Source organism: Salvia miltiorrhiza, chromosome 1 (assembly GCF_028751815.1).
Source record: "Salvia miltiorrhiza cultivar Shanhuang (shh) chromosome 1, IMPLAD_Smil_shh, whole genome shotgun sequence".
In the NCBI taxonomy this organism is placed as follows: Eukaryota; Viridiplantae; Streptophyta; class Magnoliopsida; order Lamiales; family Lamiaceae; genus Salvia; species Salvia miltiorrhiza.
In genome coordinates, this window is record NC_080387.1 from 34064987 (window position 1) to 34072722 (window position 7736).

Consider the following 7736-nt stretch of genomic DNA (forward strand, 5'->3'; position numbering starts at 1 on the left):
TAAGCTTCCACGTAATCTTCCACTGGCTCTTTCGCCTCACTGCGAAAAGAATGATTATATTTAGTAGGCATCTAATTACTGTAATTTTATAATAAAATAGATTTAGCATACGTAATGGCTGCGATCGCATGAGAACACGGCATGCCGTCCAGGTCGAATTCATTGCATTCACAGCTCTTCGCTTGAAGGTCAACCATGAAGCGACGATCACCAGCACGAACCCTGTATTTTCTCTCGGAGGTCCTCTTCGCAGTGTAACGACGACTCTTTGAGATCTCCGCACTTATCTTCTGTGTTGCCTCTGGAGTAAGAAGATCATCGCTCTCTTCCGCAGACGCAAGTCTGTCATTGAACCACTGCTCCAGAACCATCCTGATTGCCTCCAGCATGGAGCATATAGGAAGGCGTCTGGCCCACAACAAACGGGCATTCAAAGCCTCGACAGCATTAGATGTAAGAAAACTATAACGGGTCACCGAACTTTGTGATCGTGCCCACTTCTCAGGGCCTACGCGCATCAACTTTCCGTACGCCGCCGGCTTCAATTGAGCCATAGCCGACATTGCACGTGAAAATTCTGAGTCCTCGTAGGCGTATGCAGCCTGGAGGAAATGCTCAACAACAGCTTGCCCGTAGCCCTTAATTTTGTTCTGCAAGTGGTAGTAGCAAAGACCGTGAGTAGCATTTGGTAACTCGCTCTTCACAGCATTAGCAATGGAGACATGCGCATCAGAGACAACTAGTAAGTTGTCGGGCTGACCAAAAGTTTGTCTCACATTTAACAAGAACCACTTCTATGACTCATCATTCTCGATCGGCCCGACACCAAATGCCAACGGAAAAACTTGCATGTTTGCGTCTTTTGTCACGGCGACGAACAAAATACCATTGTTCTTCCCCTTCAAGTGTGTGTCGTCGACCACAATCACTGGTCGAAGTGAAAAGTAGAAAGGTGAGATGGAAGCCGCAAGAGCAAGAAACAGATGTTTGAACCGGTTGTTTTCGTCTACTTCCAAATCCATCACGGTGCCTGGATTCGCTTGACTTAGGGCATACAAATATTTGGGCAGAAGAAGGAACGAATCATCAATTCGACCGTATATCTTCTCTAAGCTGAGATTTCTTGCACGCAACGCGACATCATATTTGATTCTGACGTCAAATTCACGTAACAACTCCGCCATAATAGATTTCGGCTTAATGACCTCTCCGTCATCGCGTATTCTTTTTTCCAAATAAGCTGCAACCAGATTCGAATGTGCCTTTATTCGTTTCAAACTGCCCAATTCCCCTTGGCAAGAGTGCTCTTTAAACTTATGCACTCCCCACATCCCTCCGCCATGACAAGATGCACACACATCGAACTTGCACTTATCAGAGTGCTTGCACTTGTAATAGAGGCGTCCCTGATCTGAGCGTTCAACTTTTGTCTCAGCCCCTTGCTTCATATTCCAGAAGCCAACAGCAAGGACCAATTCTTCTTTACTATTGTAAAAAGAGTTCTTCCCCAAATCAGCAACTCTGGACAGGTCACTCTCGCGAGCAACGAGCGAAGTCGTGGCGTCCACTGGAATCAACGGAACTATCCAATTAGATAGATCACCGGTCGAGTCCGTCGGATTTCTGTGACGGGTTCTACTTTGTCGGATCCAACCTGCTCGCTCGGTCGCCGTGAACTCTATCAGATCATCGTCTAATAAATCCTCAGAGGCGGCAGAATCTGTGCCCGACTCGTTCGTTGGATCGTATTCTTCGTCTTCTTCATCAGAATCGTCATTAAGTTTTTCGGCTTCGTCTTCAGGTTGTACGGCTTCATCCGTCCGCACCTGGTTGAATCTCCCGCATATTTCATTCAGATTCCATGCGGATTCGTCCAACGGTTGCCCATCCCATGAAAAGTATTGTGTTGGAGGCGCGCTTTCGCGACCATGATACGACGTCTCATACTGACTAGATTGTGCTTCATCATCTCCGTATCCCGAAGCCTGGGCAAAATTAAAAGTAGGGATGTACGCTTCTTCGATCGGGTCGTTGTTGTGCTCAACGTACACCATGGGATATTCGGCAGTTTCCAACAAGCCTTGCACATCATCGTCGTCAGTCAAGCCACATTTCGTCTCCCTTCCAAATCGATTGGTCGCCAAATAATACAATTGATAGTTCGGGCTCAACGAATGCGTTGTCATTACATTGTTGATGCTGTATATCAGGCTCGCAACTGTTTCATTTAAGAGGGGAAGGACCTCCGTAGCCCCGCCAACATAGTATATACCATCGACGACTCTGTTGTATCTCACATATATGTATCTCACGAATTCCATCTATAAAACCACATAAAATATAGTATTAAAATACGCTTAAAAAGTTCAAAACATCACAATAAGCACGAAAAATGAAGTATCCGCCAGAATATTGTTATCCGTCACCAGTAGCCGCTGACCTTGTGGGGTCGGCGGCTATTGTCGTCGTCTAATGAAATTCTGGCGGATACTTCATTTTTTTTGTTCAAAACATTCAATTATATTAGAAACAGGTTTAATATTTCCTTAACATGCTTTTAAATTTCAGATAATAAATAAATTCATTAAAATAACGTAAAACATGCTCTCAACGTTAAAACCAACATACGATTAAACATGCAAACTATAATTTATACAAACAATACAGGAGAATCACCTTTTCGGGCTGAAATTCAATACAAATTGCCTGCTCTCGCACAAAACCACTCAAATCTTTAGGGTATATATTCTTAAATTTCTTTTCTGAAATTCAGGGTGAGTATTTCAATTTGTGTTTTGGTCATTCACAAATGCAGCCTTATAAGGACTAAACTTGATTCCTTAGAACAAGTTCACGTGAAGTGTAGTGTTCATTCAATACGGCTTCAATCTATTATTGCATGCCACCTCACGCATGCATAAAATTAGCATTAATGCCCCACTACAACCAAAATTTTTGCAGAGTCACCTTCTCAGTATGTACTTTAAATTTTTTACTAAAAAATTAACAAAAAAAAACAACAAATACAAAAGAGGAATGCGTATGTTATATTGAAACATTCATAACAAGCCGAAAAATTAAAAATTATACATATTTTGACACAAAACAATATTTTCTGCCTAACAGACTCAATACCCGCCAGAAAATCGTTCAACGGAGCCAGTAGCCGCCATATCTTTTTGTACGCGGCTACTGATGGCGAAAAACAATTTTATGGCGGGTACTTTACTTTTTGGCTATACAATATTATTTCATTTCCGAATATATGAATTTCCAAATAATTGGTATATAATTTCTTATTATTTTATGTGCAAGTCTATTATTTTATGTGCAATCAAATCATGCATAAAGTGAGTGTTATTACCCCCACTATAATCCAAATTTTGGCAGATTCACTATCTCTCATATTTCTCATCCATGTGTACTTCTTGTACTGTAAATATTTCACTATCTCTCATATTTCCCCTTGTAAAATTAAATAAAAATCTAAAAATAACGGTGCATATGTAACAATAAAAATTCAAGAAGGATAAAAATTCACAATCATGTTAATTATGAACTATTTTTTTTTGAAGCGAATAACACAAGTACCCGCCAGTAATTCGTAGCCGCCGGTCACAAAAGTGAGCGGCTACTGCGGCCGGATACGAATTACTGACGGGTACGTGGTTCATTGGTTTCAAAAAAAAAATTGGCTTAAGAATTGACATAATCGTGATTTTTTTGGCCTTCGTATTAATGTTTGTAACACACAAACGTCCCCTAATTTATTCAAAATTTTCAAATATATTTAATCTTATAATGCATGAAAGTGACGTGAGTTGACATTGATTGTGTCTTTCTCACATTTTAACTACCCATCTTACACAACTCTTACACAAATTTCCATCATCATCAACTTTTACACAAAAAATCAAGCAAGTCATCACCATCAAGTACACTTTTCGGTCTTTGACTTATTGGGTGGGTATTTTTGTAAGACGTTTTATCAATGTGGGTAGATTCCCCTATTAACACTAATTTTAATTAGTTAAATTAATTTTAATTTTACAATCTAATTAATAATTTGTTGGAGTTTGATTAATTTTAAATTAAAGTTTGATTAATTATAAAGCATGATTAATTTTAAGTATGAATTTGTTAGAGATTTATTTATGTTAAATAATTTTGTTAAATGAAGTATGATTAATTGAATTTTAAGTATGCTAGTATGTGTTTATCATGAAATGGAATTTTAAGCATGATGATATTAAGCATGCTAGTATGTGATTATTTATCATGAATTTTAAGCATGATTAATTTCAAGTATGATTAATTGAATTTTAAGTATGCTAGTATGTGATTATTTATCATGAATTTTAAGCATGATTAATTTCAAGTATGATTACATGAATTTTAAGTATGCTAGTATTTTGTTAATTGATAGTATTATATATTGTGGGATAGATTTAATCAATTTCTTAAGGATCTTCTCCCTTTGGGATAGAAATTGATTATTTCTTAAGGATCTTCTCCCAACAAATGATTGTTTTAAATTTTATTACTTTATTTTTTATTTCTTTATATGTATTGTGTTATTGCTTCGACATTGGGGGGCCGGGTAGACCTAGTATAGGCTTAGTAAATTAGGACCACTATGGTCACTATAGCTGCTGGTAGAGTCGAGCACTTGGTAGTTAGGATAGTGGGGTTATGCTGTCGAAATTTCGTTTGATTCAAGTAATTTATGATATTTTATTTATTTTTTTCAATTAGAATTTGCAAGAATGAGTGATAATCGCATATGGATGTATGCGAGATACAATGATCGTTCTGCATTTGAAACGGGGCTGGAGAGTTTCCTTGATTATGCGATAAATCAAACGGCGTATACAGGTGGGGTAGGTAACATTAGGTGCCCGTGTAAGAAGTGTAACAATGAAGCCTTTTTATCTGTACCTACAGTCAGAAAACATGTTACTAGGCGTGGATTTATCCACAATTACACAACTTGGGTTTATCACGGGGAAGCACCGATGTGTATGGCGACAGAACATGCTGGACCTAGTAATTACCAAGTAATGGATGAGGATGATGGGTCATATAATAACTACGAAAGGATGATGCATGATCATGCTGGATCTAGTAATTATCAAGATGTGTCAAATCTGGAGGAGCCACCCAATCCTGATGCTCAACAGATTTACGACATGTTGAACGCGGCCGATAATCCATTGTACCCAGGCTGTGACACTTACTCACAGTTATTCTGGATGACTCAATTCATGAGCATAAAGGCTGAAAGTCATATGTCAGAGAGAACTTACAATCAGTTGTCTTCGATGTTTCAAAATGCTTTACCGAAGGATAACAACTGTCCAGAAGACTTCTATAGTACGAAGAGAAATCTGCGCGGTTTGGGTTTGCCCGTGGAAAAGATCGATTGTTGTGTTAATAATTATATGTTGTATTGGGGGGAAACTAGTGAGCTACATAGTTGTATGTTATGTGACCAATCACGATATAAGGAGAATTTGCGTGCATCTGGAAGTCGTCGAAAGAAACAGGTGCCCGCCAAACAGATGCACTACTTTCCTTTGACGCCCCGACTGCAGAGGTTGTTTGCATCTGCAGCAACAGCCGAGAATATGCGTTGGCATGCGACTTCAACAGACGATGGGGTTATGCGCCACCCGGCAGACTCTCCAGCTTGTAAACACTTGAATTCAGTTTATCCTGAATTTGCTCAAGAGACCAGAAATGTGAGATTAGGTCTATCTACAGATGGTTTTGCCCCCTTTGCACAATCAGGATGTCAATATTCTTCTTGGCCGGTCATTGTCACACCATATAACTTGCCTCCATGGTTGTGCATGAAAGAACAATTCATGTTCCTCACAGTTCTCGTACCTGGGCCATCTAATCCAAAGATGAAGTTGGACGTATTCTTGCAGCCACTGATACAAGAGTTGAAATATTTGTGGGACGTAGGTGCGAACACTTATGACGTATCTGTGAAGCAAAATTTTCACATGCGGACAACTCTTATTTTGGACTATGTTGTCTGGGTGGGGTACAGCTGGGAGATTGGCATGTCCACATTATATGGAGAATACAGAAGCTGTCACAGCCCAAAACCGTTTAGTTCCTTTGCAAATTTTATTTGAAAAATATTATAGTTTCAAGTTATTAATATATATATATATTAGTCGAGTTTGTGATAAATCTAATCGCGTCCCTAGTTAGATGAATAAATTTTAGATTATTACTTTATAAAAGTTTTAGGCTCAAAGATTGGGCTATGAACAAGTACATGCATGAATTCTTTGTTATTGGGCTTTTATTTCTTTATAGATTAATTTCTTTTGGGCCATATTTATTTGGTTGGGCTCGAATAATATATAAGCCCATTACATTTTATGATATGATCGAAAATTTCTCTTAATTTTATAGAATTTCAGTATCATTTTCAGCCACAAATTTTGATTCTTCCGGTTTAAGTTTCCTCCTCAGCCATTCAATTTTCTTTCTCAATCTTGTGAAATACAAAATCTTTCTATTAATTTTAGACTCCACCGCCTCATTTTAGCTTATTAAGCTCCTTCACTTTCTGAAAGCAAATCGAAACCCCAGCTACTGATTTCTTGTCTGTTCTCTTCACTCGAGTGGTAAAATTTAAATTTATGTGCAAAGATTATGTAAATTCTATTCCAGTATTTCTTTCAATTCTTGCCAAAACCAGCCGTTCTTCAAATCCAAAACATGCATACACATCATCAAATCTATTATCTATTTTTCATAAGAAATCAAATAGAATAAATATTATAATTACATGGAAAAGGAAATAGATAGAGGAAAAGGGGGGAAATCGAGTGTATGACTGCTTGACAGCCGGAGAGGTGAAGGGGGAGCTGGCTAGTAGGCGTCGCCGGGCGCTGCCGCGCCACGGCGGTCGGCGAAGATGGGCGGAGAGGCGGCGACAGCGGTTGGGCGACACCAGATCTAGAAAAGGGGAGGCGGCGGCTGGGCTGTGCTGCTGTCAACGCGGAGGCGGCGATGGTGGCAGCTGCCGTCGACCAGAAGAGGGAGAGATGAGAGGAGTGGTAGGCACTGACAAGGCGGCGGGAGTCACCGGGGAAGGGAGATGGTCGCGGCAAGGCGCGGCGAGGAGAAGGGCAGAGGGGGCGAGAGATGAGGAAGAGGGAGAGGGAGAGATGAGGGAGAGAGATTAAGGAGAGGACAGGGGGAGGCAGAGTCGCCGGCCTCCGGCGGCGGCGTGTCGTCTGGTGGCGGCGGCAGGAGGCCGAGAAGGGAGAGGGGTGAGGGGAGAGCGGCTGAGAGAGAGGGAGTGAGGAGGCTGCGTGAGTTTGTGAAGTGAGGTGTGTGTGTGAGGGTTTTAATTTAGAGTGAAGGGAAGAGTGGGCTTGGGTTGGGCCTAGGTTGATCTATTAATAAACTCATACACATATTTAAGTGTTTTGAGTCCAAATTTTATATATCATTTGGACTTCATATTTTAATTTTCATTATTAAGTAGAACTTGATTTTATTAAATCCCAACTCAAATTTTAATAAGAGCATGCATTTTATTATTTGATTCATTAGACCAACTATTTCCAAATGATTTTATGAAAATAAATTCTTAAGATTTAAACTACTATTATTATTATTTTAAAGTTCAATTAGGTCCTTATATTTTATTATTTGAATTTATCTGACTAGGTGCGGCGCGACTAGGACGTGAACTTTAAATTCCT